Source organism: Schistocerca americana, chromosome 2, assembly GCF_021461395.2.
Source record: "Schistocerca americana isolate TAMUIC-IGC-003095 chromosome 2, iqSchAmer2.1, whole genome shotgun sequence".
Lineage (NCBI taxonomy): Eukaryota > Metazoa > Arthropoda > Insecta > Orthoptera > Acrididae > Schistocerca > Schistocerca americana.
The window spans coordinates 93,190,454-93,210,990 of NC_060120.1; the positions used below are offsets into that span (position 1 = coordinate 93,190,454).

The 20,537-nt window shown below is 42.2% G+C and overlaps 1 long non-coding RNA gene across 1 annotated transcript in view; it reads right to left on the minus strand.

Moving 5' to 3' along the window:
• Nucleotides 1-3,326: 3,326 nt before the first annotated feature.
• The window catches only part of LOC124596468, a 293,278-nt gene continuing 276,067 nt past the window's right edge, over nucleotides 3,327-20,537 (minus strand). Inside the window, exon 3 of the long non-coding RNA XR_006978304.1 lies at nucleotides 3,327-3,385. This is a non-coding gene — a long non-coding RNA (uncharacterized LOC124596468). The remainder of the gene's footprint in view (nucleotides 3,386-20,537) is intronic.

Sequence of the window (20,537 nt, forward strand, 5' to 3'; positions counted from 1 at the left end):
CCGCCGCGGTAGTAATTTCGTAGTTCCTTTACTTGGATAATGGCATGTACACTAGCCGCATTTCAGGAATCCAGTCAATCTTCAGGTGCTATTTAATTGTGTATGACAAAACCATACAAGTCAGGTGGAACAATTTGCTAGTGTTTCCAGGTGACTCATACAACTACTGTTTCCCCGTTTCCCCGTACTGTCGAACGCAGTCAGGGTAGCACCTGAAGATCGGAGACATGTGTTTGGCTGTAAAATACTGAGCTGTACTGCGAGAGCTAAATATGTACGCTCTGGCGTAGAAACCCTCTGGCCCGAGAAGCAGAGACACATTGGCAGTGAAACACTGAGCTGTTATTGTGAGAATTAAATGTGTGTGTATTTGCTTGGGTCCTCTCTGACTGGCCTTTCTACAAGAAAGGAAAATGGCTTAGGACAGGAGAGGAAATGGGAGGGGGGGGGGGGGGAATGGACATGACTTATGCATGGAGGAGAGATTCGGAGGGGAAGGGTAGGGGAGGGTAACTGGGTAGGATGGGGGAGTGTCCTCTCTGAGGCTAGTCGTTTAGATTTGGTCCTAAGACTAGTTTGATCTCCTACTTACTTCATCACCAGAGATAGTGGGGATGAATTACAGGACCCTTTCCAAAGCTTCTTCGGAGCCTCAGACCCGGTTCTATGGAATCTGATTGTGGCTACACTAACAACGTGGGGACGGAAGACATGGTTTTGTGTCTCAAGCACGCCGACGGTACTGTAACCTCTGACAAGGCGAGTACTGTGGGATAACATACACTGTGGATGCTGAAACGTTGGCCACTTGTATGGAATGTCCTGCTGACAAGTTTCTGAAACATCCGCACCTGTGCTACTGATTGTGTTGGGCTCTTACTTCCCTGAACATTTCTTCCTTTACTCATTCTTCTTAGAATGTTACTTTAGGTACTAGTTTTTCCATATCCGTTGATTATAATTTACGTCTTACCTAAATACTGCTAAGGTAGCCTGCGAAAGCGATCGGTCCGTTTCAAAACTGGCGAGGCACGCGAATCGGGGCGCCTGGTCAAAACTAGTTGTGTAGGCTGACCAGGTGCAATGGCTAAGAGAGTGTGCTGCGCGAACAATCATCCATACTGCTTAAGGTGATGGGTTACACTCGGGTTGAGAGACTTAAAAATGTAGTAAATTGGGCATCAAATAAAATTTAACCCACTTTCCATTTAGTTTTGTCACAATGACACCGGCAAAGTTTTCAGGCAACCTGTAACACTTAACAGCGATCACTGCAGGTCTTCGACAAGCAGTTGTAGGCAGATTTCTGTCGTATCACTATAGGGTGTAGGAACGAATACATGTACCTAGCTCGCTTCCGCCTCCACAGTTGTGAAAACAAAGGTTGCACCACATTGGTCAAGTGTAGAGCGTAGCAATAGCTCTACCAGCTTTTTCCAAAATTTAACATGTCTCTTAAGCAGAGTAGTCTATCCGGTCTTACAAGGGGAGGCCGCCAATTGTGAAATTCAGATTCGATTCATACTGCGCATAATGAAAGCTAATGGCCAGAGGTATAATGTGGCAAAGCAGCAAGATGCACTTCTCAGCCGTTGTCGAGAAAATCGACAGTTAAAAGAAACCGTTGCGTTGAAATACTCTCTACGATTAATAATTTTCTACAGCGTCGTGGCGCAGCGGTAAGCGCTCGGGTTTGTAATCCGAAGGTCGCCGGATCGAATCTTGCGCCATGCAACCCTTTTTTTTCGTATTTGTTATTTGTCGGCAATCAGTTGCAACAATTATGCCTATAATAAGTTGTTGAAAGTCGTTTGTCGTGGAAAAACTGGCGACTTCGAACATAATTATGTTTTCCGCAAACAAAGTTGTATTTCACAAATGTTATTAATTGTCTTCATAGTGTTAACCACGTGTAGTTAACGGAAGACGTAGAAACGGTATTCCGAAACGAATGCGTATAGCGTAAGTCAAACGTTCGAATTAGAATAGAGACCCAACGAACATAAATTTGCTGCGGCAGGTATGAAATATAAACTCCGTTACTCGCTCGTTACACTTGAAGGACAGATGTTGAATGGACCGAAACGAGAAGCCGCGTAACAGCGTAGTTGCCTGCTAACTTCGAAAGAAGGTAGATGCGGTCCCTAGCGCAACTTATAACATCGTCGAAAATCAGTGCGGACGGGAGAGCTTTGGTAGACCCTGTTAAAAAAACGGAAAAATGGAGGCGGCACAATTGGAGAGCGATCCGCCTTCACCAACATGCATAAGCAATTCATTAATAGTTTATATATATATATATATATATATATATATATATATATATATATATATATTTGAATTACAAAAAACTAATAATAAAAAAAATTGCATGGCGCGAGATTACGAACCCGAGCGCTTACCGCTGCGCCACGACGCTGTAAAATATTATTACTCGTACAGAGTATTTCGCCGCAACGGTTTCTTTTAACTGTCGATTTTCTCGACAATGGCTGAGAAGTGCATCTTGGTGCTTTGCCACATTACACCTCTGGCCATGAGCTTTTATTATGCGCAGTATGAATCGAATCTGAATTTCGCAATTGGCGGCCTCCCCTTGTTAGTTCAATCTGACAGTAAAGTATTGCTCTTCACAAATTGATCTTTTCTGTAGGGTACCACCACCCCAAGTAACTTCCACAACAACGAAGAACAGTCATCATCACCTGTACCAAGCCGGCCGGAGTGCCGTGTGTTTCTAGGCGCTACAGTCTGGAGCCGAGCGATCGCTACGGTCGCAGGTCCGAATCCTGCCTCGGGCATGGATGTGTGTGATGTCTTTAGGTTAGTTAGGTTTAATTAGTTCTAAGTCGCATTGTGCTCAGAGCCATTTGAACCAACCTGTACCAAATACGACAAATGTAATTTTAAACGTGAACATCCGACTGAGAATGAACATCGCGGCTCTAAACCGATAATGGCACTATGTGCTTGTAATAAATAGCATTGTTAACAAGGGATACCTGTTGTACTTTCTTATTGTAAGAATTACCTATGTTTCTTGGGGAGTTTAATGTGCTTTAAGGGAGCACAAATGTGTCCTACTTCATGTCATCCTTACGCCTTGGAAAACTCTTTAAAAACAATTTTCCATCAGAAATGACTCAGGCTAATCTGTCTAAATTCGGTTACGCCACCTCGGCAACATTTAAAATTCTTTGAAAAGAACTCTGTGAAGTTGTACGTGACGGTATCTCACGTTATTATTGTTGACACTTGTAAAATGTACTCCAACACACTATTTTGCGGAATAAACTACTTATAGATAGTGTGAAGTGGAAACTTACTTGTTTAAATAGAAGTCCTGGATCGCTCAGTCGTGAACTTGAGATTGGCGATGGTCGACCTACGGACAAAAATGAGTTAATTGCATTGCATTACAGTAATACAGTAATCTAACTTAGTAATTGAGTGTTCTATTTTACGTATCTTAAACAGTTATAGATAGATATTTATGAAGTAATCTTTCCTTTCTTTCTTCTCTTGGAAGGAATAAAATGATTGGTGGCTGGTTTAAATTGGGGTGCTTATTCACTTTAATAACGTTATTAACAGAAATGTTGTATAGTGCTACCTTTATACACCAAAGGCGCTGCCATTTTAACAACTTGAGCATAAATAATCGACGCATTTTCATTAAAAGACGCAACACCGGTGGAATATCACGACTCAGTCACCCTTACAGATCGCGACCAGAGCTATATTACTTCTGATCGACTCTGGCAATGGCTTCTTTCACAGGTGCCCCACTATCAAGTAACACATACATGTTATGCGACGGGTCGGGCAGCGTCTGGCGAGGGATATACTGCTACTGAGGTTCCAAGTATCAATATTAGTCCATATTCTTTCGAACGACGGCACCTTTCATCACACACAACGCGTTATGCAAGAACACTTAAAACTCAGCATTTCTACAAACGTGGACCCATTGTTTGCTTCTACAACTCTCCACAATCGACAGGTCTTAAGGAAAACAAGTTTTGTTTGTTCATTTTCCAAATAAAAAGATACAAAACATACATTACAGGTGGTTTTCAATCTGTGTTTATTTTTGAAGATGTCTAACATAAATGAAGACACTGGTTGTCATTTCTGTGAGAGTGGCAAAGCTATCGGCAGTACACAACGTTGCATGCTTAACAAATGTGTTTGACTGACGATAATATCCAGCCTCATCTTAAGTGTCACCGCTTTGCAACCAATTTTGCGCGCTGCGTAGTACTCTTATCGACTAGAAGTGATTTTCGTTTCTGCATCCCAAATAAATTATTCTGGAACGTAACTTCTAAGACGTTTTGGTATAAAATGTTTGCTGTCACTTATCGATTAGGCTGTAATTTTTTATGACGATGGAATACGGGAGAGAAGCGCAATGACAAGCAAATCAACAGAAAAATAGTAAAAGTAGCTCATTACAAACTTAGATAATGAACATTTTCGTGTATATTAACGCTCCTTCTTAATCGCATTAGGTCATAAACTCTGTATCGTTTCCTGTTGTGCTTGCGGTGCCAGAGAATGACTGTAAGTTAGCTCCAGTATTCTCAAGAAAGCTGCAATGTTAATGTAAATGATAAGCTTATAGACAGTAACTGCAAGGTGTCCATATTTTATGGACATTACATGAGCTTGATCCATAACTACAGGACGCCACAGCGCGATTATTATTATATTATATCAACAAAAGGCAATTGCAGTTAATCTCATGTACCGAAAACTAACAAAACAATCTCTATCAATATATGGACTGGCATGAACAAACAAGTTAAATGCATTTTGGAAACGAACCAGCAGATTAATGATGTCGCAAAACTCCCATTTAGCAAGAGAATGGCGAACTACAGCGCAGAGAGGGATAAGGCCAGAACAATACATTATTCCTTTTAACGCAGGTACGGTGGGGACTGAGGGTAAGTGGTTGCACGTCATTAAGAGGGCTAGGCTGCGAAGCAGCAAGGAACATCAAAATGTTTATTCATCTGCAGTGAGACGGTGAGTAGATGAAGACATACTTGGTGATGCAGACATGACACGGTGGGGAGATCCCCATTATACAAAATAATTTTGAGACCTCGTGGCAGACTGCACAAGTGTGTGGAAATAAACCAGCGCCTTGAGAGCTGTGCTTCCTGCGAAGTGAGGACGATATGCTTCATGTACCTTGGCGGCATGGCGGCAGATAGCAAAGCGGTAGTTAATTATTCCTGTGCCCGCCCGGTTGGCCGTGCGGTCCAACGCACGGCTTTCCAGGCGGGAAGGAGCGCCTGGTCCCCGGCACGAATCCGCCCGGCGGATTTGTGTCGAGGTCTGGTGAACCGGCCAGTCTGTGGATGGTTTTTAGGCGATTTTCCTTCTGCCTCGGCGAATGCGGGCTGGTTCCCCTCAGTTAAACTATGTCGGCGATTGCTGCGTAAACAAGTTCTCCACGTAAGCGTACACCACCATTACGCTACCACGCCAACATAGGGGTTACACTCGTCTGGTGTGAGAAGTCCCCGTGGGGGGGTCCACCGGGGGCCGAACCGCACAATAACCCTGGGTTCGGTGTGGGGCGGTGGAACGGTGAAGTGGACTGCGGTAGTCGTCGTGGGGTTGTGGACCACTGTGGCTGCGGCGGGGACGGAGCCCCTCCATCGTTTCTAGGTCCCCGGTTAACATACAATACAATACATACAATTATTCCTGTGGAAATTTTTACGGACAGAGAAATTGTGTACATCGCTCCAACCCATAGCGAGTGTGCAACAGCCATTATTTCGACTAGGGAAAGATTAACGTTCTCCAGAATGCAGGAAAGGTGTGACTGAAAGAATTCAGTCAAGGCCAGAGTAGGGAATTAGCGTTTCAGATCCCGCAGGGAGACAACGCTGTTGCAGATGCTCCTTGGTGAAGTACCATCACACATTAGGTCATGAGCATTTTTCATTGGTTCAAAAAGTAAATGTATTATCCACCAACTCAGTGCATTGACCAACTATGACAACGTAGATTTAAATGAGATGATGTGGATATTTTATAATCATTTTTTTTGCAATAAAAAGTTTCATGTGTAGAGATAACGATTTTAATAACCGTCATTTCAATACATCCAAGAATTAAATATTTTGTTACTCAGTGACAAAAGTAATTGAACATGATTGTTGTTTATCACTTGACCCCTGAAAGCAACAAGTGATAAATTACATGTAGAAAAAAAAGGGAATAGCTGTGTTGTCTTTCTAGAATAGATCCCAAACTTTCACTATTATTAATTCATGCATTGTAGGTATGTGACAGCAGCATTTCCTATGATTTTTGTTACGATCCGCACCTGATATTAGCTGCCTTGTGGGGTCAGGGTCATATTTATTTAGAATGTCTGTTTGACGCCCTGGGCTTGAGAAGATAGTTCAGATAATTTGTCCATTTGCGCGCTAAGTGGTAAACTAAGATTGCACACATTAGTACACTCACATGTGCAGGTACAAATGTCAGATGTACGACATAACTTCAACCATAGCAGAGGGATTGTTGACACTGCAGTAAATAACCGAATACTTAGTAAAATTAGAGATTCTTAAATGCAGTCATTGCAAAACTTCTCTGAACTTAACCATTGTCTCCGGTGAAGGAATTCATTGATTACTTTAACTTTCTAATGCTGACTTAATATGGCTAAAAGTGATCTCTGGCTAAGACATGGGGTGAAAAGGCAGTCACGTTGATTTAAAGTGTTAGTAATAGCTGTGGACGACAGCGATTTCAGAGTCTGTTCTTACTACAGTAAGATAACACAAAAACAAGAGAAAATATCGTGTTGCAGATTGCGTTGTGCTTGTAAGCGATGTATCAAGAAAACCGATCTAACGAGTCGTCACAAGAACTCGAAAGTAAAATAATGGCCTTACTGAAACGTAGCTTTTCGCTACAGCTATAGAAACAATTCGGGATATCAAATCATGTTTTCCCTTCCGTAGTATTCATTAAATGGACCAATCAATTTAGATAACATTAAATTTATCTTTCATCATAACAACTCTTTCTGATTTTGTCAATCGTACATGTTTTTGTGAAATCTTTAATCTTGTGCTACAGCACAGAATGTAAACCTGAAGCAGCTATTTTATGTAATAAACGAAAAATTTTCCTATTCAAAACAAACTGTTCCAGTATCCATATGTGTGAAAATTTTAAGCAATAAATGTAACAAAAATTTTAGTCTGGTAAGATGCAGCTTACCGCATGGATTGGTCATGTATGTTCCGGATTATCATAAAGAAATTGCCATTAACTATTGCACATTTGAGGAGCCTAGTACCGAAGACGACCAAGTCCATTTTTTTCCCTTTTTTTGATATCGATGGTTTCCTATTGAACCTTCTGCGCTGAATCGCATGGTACTCACATGGTGTCAGAAACGGACGAATGCTTTGAAAACTCGTTTAAAAGTGTGTGTTTGCTTCAAAACTGACCGGGCTCCAGCAGGTGTTGTTTCAAAAGCGGCCAACTCCATCAGTAGCCCATCTCAACACAGGACTCAGTACGAGTTACCCATCTCCTTCTGTTTACTGGCATGCTATGTGTGTTTCTTATCTCTATTCATTACTGTGTATTTATTCAGTTTAGAATTCTTTTTTTTTTTTTCTTGTTAAAATGCAAACGGATGTGGCAGACTCCAAACATGGCACGCAAATGAAAATGTAAATGTTGGGAACGTATTAAGTATTTCTCTCTTTATTGAAGAGTAACCAGTGCTAAAATTCGTTTCAGTGCTTTTTTTGAGGGTGACTTACTTAATAATGGTTTCGCTTTGATCGCTCTGTAATTTTTTTATTTTTTCAAAGCCTTCCACCCTTTCTGTGTTGTAGGTTTATTTATTTTGTTCTATGTTAACTGTCAGTAAGGTCATTAGTAAAATAAACGTACATGAGGCACGGACTGTTATTTATCATTTTTTTAAGTTGTGGCGAATACTAATCTAAGAAGTCCGTGGATACACTTTGGTGTAGTTTCAAAAACCTACAAATCCAGTAGTTCGTATCAAAGCCACCCAAGACCAGCTTTTAACCCATTTTTACAACTTAAATATCGAATTTGCCATATTTTCGTTGTTCAAAATCATTTGTTTTACATAAAAGACGGCAGATAAAAAATTGCAGAAGCGTGAGTATTCCTCTAATAAGTTTTTCAGTTTTCTGCTTCTCCTGTAGAAAAGACTAAATCGCACTTTGCTGTCTTTTATATTAGCTCCTCATTTGCATTATTCATGTGATGCCTTAGGAAAGGACGATGAAATACTAAACTGTTATCATTGTGAGTTACATTTCATCATCTTTCACCAGCTGCAGTTTAATATCTTGTTGCACTGGCATCGCAAAAGACTGACGAAATTAATTCATTTTCTGTTTCTTTCGGAATCGTTTTGTCATTATACTACCCTGAGTAGGTTGTATTGTCTTTGGGAAGCGACTTTATTCGATCACAGCAGAACAATGGGTTCTAAAAATAAACCACAATGGGTTCTATTTTTCTATTTTCTGATAGAGCTAGAGATGAACCTGACTAATTCTTGCCGGCCGAAGTGGCCGTGCGGTTACAGGCGCTGCAGTCTGGAACCGCAAGACCGCTACGGTCGCAGGTTCGAATCCTGATTCGGGCATGGATGTTTGTGATGTCCTTAGCTTAGTTAGGTTTAACTATTTCTAAGTTCTAGTGGACTAATGACCTCAGCAGTTGAGTCCCATAGTGCTCAGAGCCATTTGAACCATTTGACTAATTCTTATTTTTTCCATTTTTCATGGGGTTTTATACTTTTGACGTTTATGTCATGTCGGCTACAGTAGTCAAGAATTTTAGTGATGTAGATAGTTGTTTTGCATAGATAGCCCACTTTTACTGAAAGCCAAAACTTTCTATTCATCCCACTTCGAACAATATTAGCGTTTATGTGTTTGTGCTGTATGCACTGAAACTTTAATTTTAATTATCTTTTGTGTCACCCTTTTTACTTAGATTTCGATTAACTTTAATTGACACAACTATATCAGATTTTTATTTACGATTAGCCTTTAGTAGCCAAATACCATGTTAATTTGTAGTATTTTGTCCGAGGCTTCTTTTCACATTGATCGTCCCAAGTGTTTCATGTCTTCAAATGTAACGGAGAGCAGCAGTCAGTCACAGAAATCGGTCATTTATTGCATATCTAGATTTCGGGTATAATATAGTCATCATCGGGGCTAAAATACAAAAACAGAAGGAATCAAGAACCGGTACAAAATATGCATGTAACGTAGTTATACAAGAACACATCGATAACATATCATTACCAGAAGTCTTCTAGGTATAACAACGTCAGAGAATAAATATGTGACAATTGACGTATACAGAAAAAGAAATGAACCCCAGCACAAACAGCAAGAATATGCGTCATCGAGGACTTGTGAAACCCTCTGTTAGAATATACAACCGAGAATCTACAGCTCGATTTTACTGAAGACCGTAAGTGTTCAGTTAATCTTAAGATGCAGTATATCTAGGATACGCAAATTACATAGAGAATAAAAATGCGTAAAAAGCGAATAATACAATTTAAATGCAAACAAAGACATGAAAGACAGGAGGTATCCCCTACGGTAATGCAGAGAAAAAAAAATGATTTTGTTTCATATATAGTACCGCTTCAGCAGCATTGTTCCACATATTTGCCTTATTAGCGACCAGCAGACCCAGAACACTACAGCAAAGAATCCAGCTATCATAATAGACAAAAATTATTCTTTTATTACGTATTCAAGGTGTCTTGCAGCTTTCGCATAGTTCATGAAAGACATTTTTATTTCTATGATAAGCCAGCTTCGTTTTTACATTTCTTTAATTTACCGGAAAATTTGAATCGAAGCAAATATTTTTAATTTTTTTTTACGCTCATAATTTTGTATATGCCTAATTAATGTAACCCAGTACCATGGGCCCTTTTTAAAGGGTGAATCACTTACGACACACGTTGTCAGTCTCGACGTAGAAACTTAAGGGTTCATAACATTTTTTATCGGTTTTCAGCTCTCCTTAAGATCTTATGTTCGGTATACAGTGGTTTTCTGGAGAAACGTATGCCACTACATGAGTGCTGAACTAATGGACTCATGTCGTGGGGCAGTTCATACTTCATCTGTAGACACGGCATAGCACAGAATTCTTTCAGTAACCAATCAAGAAGCTTGGGAAGATGCCATGTGACTGCCTCCCACTTCTGCCTGCATGTAGACTCTTGTGAACCTCGCTCTCTTGTAATTTGGCTTTTCCTTACGGCATAAGCCTGTCCATATCTCCGTAATTTTCCTCTGGTGAAGAGCAGGTGGCTTAGGGAACTTGTCTCTGCCTCCAGCAATCTACATTCGTCCCTGAGATATCACTGTCTCCTTTCTACACTTTTTCGTTCATTATTGCCACCCATCCTTGTGGCCTACGAGGCTCGTACTCAGTTCAAATCCAGCTTCCCTGGAGAGAAACCAGTATACTGTATTGCTGCAATACACACAGACTTGATTGTACAAAGAAACTTACTTACTGCCTGTCGATTGCTGTTTTTATTACAAAATCACCGGTTTCTGCCAACGTCGTCCATCTTCGGATTATATCTCGTAGCTAAAACCTGTCCTAATGGAACAATTAGTTCACTGTTACAAGCTGAGTATGTGACAGAGAACCGATTGTCCTTAAAGTATAGATTATTCTGTAATACGAGAAATAATCTGAAGATGCACGACATCGCCCAAAACCGGTCATTTTGAATGAAAATATTGATCGAGAAGCAGAAAATAAGCCTATTTTGGACAAATGGGGAACGCGGATATCTCCAGCTGACGAACATGTCTAGTTTTGATAAAGCATTTGATTGTATTTACGCCTCTCAGAGTCCCTTAACGATTCAAATGCCACATCCTACCCACACCCCACTCGGCATTCTGGCACAGTGTGTGAATGAAGTTGGCATGTCCATATCTTCCCACCAGAAGACAATGCAGTGATTTATATAAACAGCAGACTTGCACTTTAAACAGTTACCTACCTACGATCACCCCAAGACTTGAACAATGGATCGCACTGCTATCGAGAGATCGATTTACGAAGCATGACTGACTAGCCTCGTCGAGCGGAAAAATAATTCAATATCTGCCCATTTGCTCGTGATTCATGACCTAGGCTCATATCAAGATATTGAAGTCACATAGTCTACCAGGCACAGTACGCCGCGTTATTAATCCTTTCCGTTCCTCCAACATTTGGAAAGAGACAAAGCAGAAGATGTTCAAATAACTTACAGGTTTGCTGTCGGGTGACGTCGTCGACCACCGCCGATATTTCGACAGAAGCACACCCTGTCACTCTCAAGGCACAAATGCTAGGAGGAAGCAATGTGCAAGGGAAATTAATACCTCGGTTCACAGAGGAGAAACAAGGAAGATACCACACACAGAACAAGTAACCGCAGAGTCAACACACAACCAAAGATAACCAACATCAGAAATATCGATAGTGACTATTAATCAACAGGTGAGGTAGCACTAATTCTGTCCCTCTATTTCCTTCCGAGGATGCGGAAGAGGTTAGGAGGGAAGTTTGTCGTGTGTTGACTGGGGCCCGTCCATCCAAGTGTAACATTACAGAAGCTGAGGCTGCTGCTTTACGTACACTCAGAATTGATGTTGATATTGTTATTTTACCTGCGGACAAGGGAAATGCCACGGTTTTGTTGAACAAGCACGATTACACTCAAAAGATGCAGTGTCTACTTTCTGATTCGGCGTATCGAAAAATCGGTGCTGACGCTACTAAGAGTGTTGAGAGAAAGACTAATAACCTCCTCTGCTGTACTGCCTATATTATATGGCCCCGCTAAGGCCATAAAGCGGCTGTCCCGTTGAGGCCTATTGTTTCTAATATTGGTGGTCCGACATATCGTGTAGCTAAACACCTTGCTAGTTTGTTGAGCCCACTAGTAGGTAGGTGTGAACGCCACATTAAGAACATTCAATTCGCTGGGAAAAGTTAAGGTCTCAGAAAGCAGAAGATGGTTGCTAATACATGTAGGTACACGTTCGTATCTCCGTTAATTTGTGCTTTCGTAGAAAACCTGCCAGTTAACCGGAGCCGTGCCTCTTTGTTTCCATAAATATGTTACCGAAATGTCATTACTATTAACTTGTGTAAAGATCTTCTGCTGTGCGGGGTTGGACTAGCACAAGACCGTGCACTAGCTCTCCCGGCCTTGCACCACGCCACATTCACTTAGTACATCTGTTTCATGCGAGTGGAAGCCCCACTTCTGCATGTTGGTTTCGCTACGGAGCACTCCCACTCTCTTCTTGTCCAGGGGAAGGAGTTCACTACCAGAGACAGGCTCCTCTATTGAATAAACAGGTTTTACAGCTGTGTTCTCCGTACTATCAGCCGGTGTTTCTGATGGGTACCTAGGAGGACCTGCGTGCATCGCATGAAGCTTTTTCCGGTTCGTAGACATCTCCCAGCGAGCTGCAAATCGTGGCTGTGTTTCTGGAGTCTGTTTCCATCTTCGCCAGCTACACATTTGACACAATGACCCTGCCTGAGAGGCTGAAGTGCCAAAGAACTACCAGAGTTTCTGCACTAGTGTAACGTTCGCGCTCTTTCGTTGAGGCACACACCTTCTTCACATGTGCAAGGTGCGCTCCAGACTGGAGCAGCGTACTCGGCAGCAGGCACACACTGTGCCACAACCGACATCCGCAACTCTTGGATCGCACCCCATGTCTTACTCGTCGTAGCTAGCAAAGGCCTTGGCTATGGTGTAGATGCGATACTGCTTAAATGTAAAGGTTCGCTCCATGGTTCAATCAACACTCTTGTGTGGAAATGGGTATCGGGTTGAAACTTTAGTCACACCCTAGAGACATCATGCTAATGACATACCTACAGCCTTCATAATGAGCGCAATTCGTGAGGAAAGAGAGTCCCGTTCTTTAGTTGTCTAATATCCGACTGAAGCCACTAATTGTGAATTAGGTACCACAGAAACTTCCTGGCAGATTGAAACTGTGTGCCGGGCCGAGACTCGAACTCGGGACCTTTGCCTTTCGCAGGCAAGTGCTCTACCAATTGAGCTACCCAAGTACGGCTCACGCAACGTCCTCATAGCTTTACTTCTGCCAGTACCTCGCCTGCTACCTTCCAAACTTTACAGATGCTCTCCTGCGAACCTTGCAGAACTAGCACTCCTAAAGAAAGGATATTGTGGAGACATGGCTTAGCCACAGACTAGTGGATATTTCCAGAATGACAGTTTGACTCTGAAGCGGAGTGTGCGCTGATATGAAACTTCCTGGCAGATTAAAACTGTGTGCCGGACCGAGACTTGAACTCGGGATCTTTGCCTTTCGCGGGCAAGTGCTCTACCAACTGAGCTACCCAAGCACAACTCACGCCCCATCCTCACAGCTTTACTTCTGGTCCTTTCTACCTTCTACTTTCAAAGGTCCCGAGTTCGAGTCTCGGTCCGGCACATAGTTTTAATCTGCCAGAAAGTTTCATATCAGCGCACACTCCGCTGTAGAGTGAACATCTCATTCAGGTACCACAGAGCTCGCGAACTGCGAGGATGTTGACAGTTATGGGTCAGACCGTGTTCCGGACAGTTCCTGAAAAATTCTGTGGGAGATGGAATAGGTTATTTAGTGAGCCTGTGGAGGTGCTACAGGTGCCGAAGTGTTAAAACAGAAATTATGTGCGTAGCCATCATGTAGAAGACAGATGCAGAAAGACGGCAGCACATGGACACCGAGGTTGCTGTAAGAAATATCCTGATTCGTGTCTCTACTAACATGATTGTTTTTGCCGTAGTTATAATTTGAAAAAGACCCCGAAAAACATCACAGATGTTCATGGCAGATTAAAACTATGTGCTGAGCTGATACTCGAACTCGCGACCTTCACCTTAAGCGGGTGCGTGTTCTTTAAACAGAGTAACCCAAACATGACTCAGGCCCCGTGGCCGTGCCTGACCCGTACCTCCGCAGTGTGCGTGACCGCGGGGGTATTACTCCCGCATGTTTCGCAGGAGAACTTTGTGAAGTTTGGAAGTTATGAGATGAGGTACATGCATAAGTCACGATGTGACAGTGTAGAGTGAGAAGTGCTTGGGAAGGTCAGTTGGCAGAGCGCATACCCGTGAAAGACGAAGGTACCGAATTCGAGTCTCGGTCCAACACACTGTTTTAATCTGTCAAGGAGTTTCGTATCAGCGCACACCTCGCTGGCGAGTGAAAATTTCATTTTGAAACCACAGTTTGAACTATATCATCCACACACTGTTAATTAAACGAAGTAACAGTATTCGCCGCCTTTCATCATGTGAAAAGATACAAAACTGCGACTCATCGGAAACTCTTGTTTCTCTGCGACCTCGCCCACTAAACACGTCCAACGTTTTATGAATGTGATGCTCATATCTCGTAAACTTTTTTAAAAACGTGACGGTTTACCGCCGTAAGCTACTGATATTTGTTTATTGATCGACCACTTTGGGTCCACAGACCGTCATCAGATTCACAAAAAGCATTTAAAATTATAACGGGCGATAACATCAGTAGTATCAAATACGTAATAAAATCAGTGAGTCCCTCACTGTTGATAAACAGTAAACAAATTACATCACCAGTCATAAAAATGTCTTAAACAGTGGATTCATTCATTTGTAGTATGGCAATGGCGTTGACATCATGGATTTTATTATTTTCCGCCACTGATTCTACCGCCTAGTATGATGTTAAAGTTTTTATGAACCTGATGATAGTCTGAGGACCGAAACTGGTTCTACAGTTCAGAAACTTTTTTAGAAGCTCTCGGTGGTAAATCATGATGTTCTTGACATGGTACAATGTGCCACTATCAGCAATTGACTTCTGCGAGATACTTGCTCAATACACGTATTGTATTTAATTTCCTTTTCAATGTTGACTGGTTGAGATGGACCTGCATTCACTGACATTTTCGTGTCCCCTTTGAAATCGATTTTCATTGTCGAGGCGTGGCACTCGCCTCAGGTCCTTGACGATTACGTTCACAGTTCTTCCATCATCACGCATAGTTACTTCAGCTGTGAGCAGTGTGCAGTAGTTCGCTTCGCCTCATCAGCTCTAGTGTCACGGTGAACATGTCGCTGGCAACGTAAGTAGAAACCCAGTGGCGGATGCTGCCGTGTCACACCTCGTATAAATCCCTGAAGGCGCTACAAATAGAAGGCCCAACATCTGAAACAGTTGTTTCGTAGCTTTTTCAACGGTACAGCCATCGCTACGCTTTCATGTCCTTATCCGTCTCTGCCGGACCGGAGTCCACAGGCAGTGTGGGGATGCTGTATCATCCGAGTGTCAGGAGCGGTGTTGCGCCTGTAGATTCTGCAAGCGGCAGTTGGTCCGAGGAAGTCTGCAGGATGAGTCACAGACGAGTACGGTGTGCACAGTCACACAATGGTGTGAGGAAAGTAGACGCGAACAGCAGAAACTATTCATTTACATTCGTTTTGTAGGAAATGATACAACATACAACCTTTTACGGCGACCATGCCGAATCAAAAAAGGAATGGAGTTGTGGAATCGTGTGAATGCTGATGCACTATGAACGAATTCTAGGCATCTCAGGGACGTTCTGTATAAACTGGAAGTGACCCGTGCGATGTTTCGATATTAAATCGAAGGCGCAATGTAACCTCTTTGCCCGTAGCTAATCAACCGCCTGCTTAGCGCCTGGTCAGGGAGCTGGCATGCTCTCTGTCATTCTGCCTTACCGGCAGTCAACAAGACGTTAGAAAGAAATCCACTAACAGCTGGTAAAATTGTTGTTCATTGGGTCACAACAAGTCTTGTGACCTTAAGTCGCATCAGCAGGTCCAGCAACGTTAAAAGGTCGATAGGCGTCCCCAACGCTACTAGTCAAAATTTACTATTCAGTGTACTGGCAACATCATTCTCTAAATAGTAAATTTTGGCTGGAGGCGATGGGGAAGGCTACGACGTTTTGACGTTGTTACACCTGGTGATGCGGCTCTAGGCCCCGAAACCGGCTGTGTTTCAATAAACAACAATTTTACCAGCTGTCAGAGGTTTTCTTCCTGACATCATGCCTTCTGACAGCTGCGGATGCGTGGAATGAAAAATAGTTTGTGAGGCAACATAAACTTGCTCCCATTTGTTGACCATTGATAACTGTAGGATGTCAGTTCAAGGCAAGTGCCGGCAGTAAGTGTAACGTTAACGTACGAGAAATTGTCGAAACTCAGTATCATTTCTAGTGAGTTGGTCTTGCCAATCTATTAACTTAAACATCTACATCTACAACTACATGGGTACTCTACAAAACACATTTAAGTGCATGGCAAAGGGTTCTTCGAACCACCTTCACAATTCTCTATTATTCCAATCTCGTATACGCGCGGAAAGAATGAACACCTGTATCTTTCCGTATGAGTTCCGATTTCCCTTATTATATCGCGGTGATCGTTCCTCGCTATGTTGGTCGGTGACAACATATTATTTTCGCATTCGGAGGAGAAAGTTGGTTTTTGGAATTTCGTGAGCAATAGGTCACTCGAATTTAGTTGAAGACGGCCCAGGAGTTTGGTGTATTATTACATGTCTACAGAAATCAATGGTAAATTGAAATTGCTGAGGCATATCGAATTGTTTGGTGAGTTCGTTTACGTGTAGACTGTCTGAGCTGCTTTTCGGATTCATCCGCTGTGCGGCAGGCTTCTTTATACTATGTGCTTAACGCCTGAATTAATCCTGGTCCCATTTAAAAAGGTTACCGATTAGACTAACTTACATTAGTTAAATTCATTATACCACTGTTTTTTTTCTGCTTATTACGTTTGAACCTGGTTCTTAATTTATGAATATGATTTGTCCTGCCTTTATGCAACTGATTTTGGTACCCAACACTTGTTTGATTACTTGCTGTTTTAAGGGAGGCCCTGGGGGTGTTCCTGTTTACGTTTTATTTATACATTCGCAGCTTAACAAAAAAATTAAATTATTTACGAGCAATCAAAGAATATTTATCTGGTCTACATTTAACATTATATTATAGCCTTTTCGTGTCTGTTCTGATTTCTTGTCTTTCCAGATGAGAGAGGTCAAGCTTCGCAGTATCTCATCACTTCCAACGGCAATTTAATGTTCAAATATTAAGGAATTATTTGTCACTGTTTGCTGTTATCTGAGGTCGATAACGTCACATGCGAAAATATATTTCTAACAACAGTACGGAGAAACTTATGTTTAATAAATTAGTCTTTTTTTTGACAAAGTATTATGTTTTTGTGACATACCTACTTGTCACACCCAGCTCCTCACTTGCAAAAGTATTTCATGAATTATAATAAACACAGTGCTAGTACAAACGATTCTGATTTTGAGAGCCTTTCTCTTATGATTCTTATATGTTATTCACTTAGTTATGTGGAGTAGTGAGGTTAGAGGTGTGATGGGGCATGTATGACTGAGACCTAGGGTTAGGAGCATGATTACCGAGATACATGTACCGTGGGAGTAAAGCTACCCGCAAATGCTGTCAGGATCATGAGTTTGACGCCAACTAATGAACATGGTTTTCAAGATTCTACATTCATTCACTGTAATACCAGCGTGTGACTTTACGCTTCCCGCAGAAGACAAAAAAGGCTTTCAAGTTGAGGGACCTAACTGTCAGATAGGTACGGCGGTTACGGCTCCAACAACCGATTTTCGGTTACATCGTTCTTTTTTTTTCACGCTACTTTAGCTTGACTGTTTAAACCGCTCAGAATCACCGGTTACTGAAATAATTGTTTTGCGGTTTTTATTCCTGTTGTTACCAGCGGAAATCGAGAAAAAACATTGAAACGTCTATTCTCTCACTTTGAAGATACAAAGAATCAAAATATTAAATAGACAGTAAAAGAAAACTTTGTCCATCCACCGTTCGCTGCTTTTCTCTAAAAGTGACGAGTGCTTAACACCACAAAAAAATCACTAGTACTTGATAGTAATTTCTTGAAACACTGCTCAAAAATCGTGTTGTAGTGAGGGATCAGGCCACTGTTCGGGAATTAAGAATAGTCAGTGTTAGAGGATAAAAACTGAGGTTGAAGCACCATGTTTTTCGTGGTAATTTGTTCCTTTACATGGGATACAATCATATTATGGCAACTTATGTAGGCGCTGGCAGCAGATCAGCTGCTTTCTGTTTTTATTGTATAGTCTGAATGAACGGTTGATAAGTTTTTAATTTATTGCTAATTCCATAATTTCATTCCTATTTTATTATATTATAGGAGTGACAGTGCTTGCTACTTGTTTCTGTCGCCATTGTTAACGCTTTCCTAATGTCTATAATAACACAATACTTCAAAACAATGCAAACTTTACGAATAAAAACTACTCCGTAAAAAAAACGCTTTTCTAATTTCTATAATAACGCAATACTTCAAAACAATGTAAACTTTACGAATAAAAATTACTCCGTAAAAAAAAAGAAAAAACAAGTGTTACAGAGATGATTAGGGAACTCAAATGGGAATTGTTGGAGAGAAGGCGACGTTCTTTTCGAGAAACACTATTGAGAAAATTTAGAGAACCGGCATTTGAAGATGACAGCTGAATGGTTCTACTGCCTCCAACATTCACTGAGCGTAAGGCCACGAAGATAAGATACGAGAAATTAGGGCTCATACGGAGGCATCCAGACATTCGTTTTTCCCGCGCTCTATGTCCGATTGGAACAGGAAAGGAGGTGATAGGTAGTGGTACAGGGCACACTCCCCCATGCAACGTGCGGTGGCTTGAGGAATATTTGTGTACACGTTAATGTACCCTACTGGCCGTTAAAATTGCTACACCACAAAGATGACGTGCTACAGACGCGAAATTTAACCGAGTTAGCAGAGTATGGAATCGGTGGGTTCAGGAGGGTAATACGGAACGCCGTGCTGGATCCCAACGGCCTCGTGTAACTAGCAGTCGAGATGACAGGCACCTTATCCGCATGGCTGTAACGGATCGTGCAGCCACGTCTCGGTCCCTGAGTCAACAGATGGGGACGTTTGCAAGACAACAACCATCTGCACGAACAGTTCCACGACGTTTGCAGCAGCATGGACTATCAGCTCGGAGACTATGGCTGCGGTTACCCTTACCGCTGCATCACAGACAGGAGCGCTTGCGATGGTGTACTCAACGACGAACCTGGTTGCACGAATGACAAAACGTCACTTTTTCGGATGAATCTAGGTTCTATTTACAGCTTCATGATGTTCGCATCTGTGTTTGGCGACATCGCGCTGAACGCACATTGGAAGCGTGTATTCGTCATCGCCATACTGGTGTATCACCTGGGTTGATGGCGTGAGATGCCATTGGTTACACGTCTCGGTCACCTCTTGTTCGCATTGACGGCACTTTGAACAGTGGACGTTACATTTCAGATATTTTATGACCCGTGGCTCTACCCTTCTTTCGATCCCTGCGAAACCCTACATTTCAGCAGGATAATGCACGACCGCATGTTGCAGGTCCTGTACGGGCTTATCTGGATACAGGAAATGTTCGACTGCTGCCCTGACCAGCATATTCTCCAGATCTCTCACCAATTGAAAGCGTCTGGTCAATGGTGGCCGAGCAACTGACTCGTCACAATACGCCAGTCACTGCTCTTGATGAACTGTGGTACTAAGTTGAAGCTACATGGGTAGGTGTACCTGTACACGCCATGCAAGCTCTGATTGACTCAATTCCCAGGCGTATCAAGGCCGTTATTACGGCCAGAGGTGGTTGTTCTGGGTACTGATTTCTCAGGATCTATGCACCCAAATTGCGCGAAAATGTAATCACATGTCGGGTCTAGTATAATATATTTGTCCAATGAACACCCGTTTGTCATCTGCATTTCTTCTGGGTATAGCAGTTTTAATGGCTAGTAGTGTATTAGATATTTCGATCTTTTTACTCGCTTTTTATTAAAAATAATAAGCTCCTGTTATAAGCAAGACTAAATAAATAAATACCGAAAAATTGCGGTTAGTCAATGGTAAAACTGGTATCTGTTTTAACATGTCGGTATTTCCCATCCCTACTGTCAGATCGTGTTTCTAGCAAAGGGAGCAGCAGAAACTGAATAACATGAGAGGTCTGGAAACAGAGATAAACTCGTTAAGAGTGTAAAAAGAGGATTATAATAAAAAAGGGTACATGTGTGGAAACGTAAGAGTGGCAGCCGCAGCGTTGTGGATGCCGTTAAGCCGGGCAGCGACAACTGCAAACACGGCAGCTGTCAGAGTGCCGGCCGGGGCCGCGCGGCGCCACCAGCGGGCAGACAGCTAACTATAAATCTCTGGCGAGCCGCGGCGGGGAAACGGATCTCCTGTGTGAAGGCCGCAGCTGGCCAAGTCGCCGGCTTAAGGGTTTTGTAGAACGGCGTAATCAATACAGGTGGCCGCCCGCGAT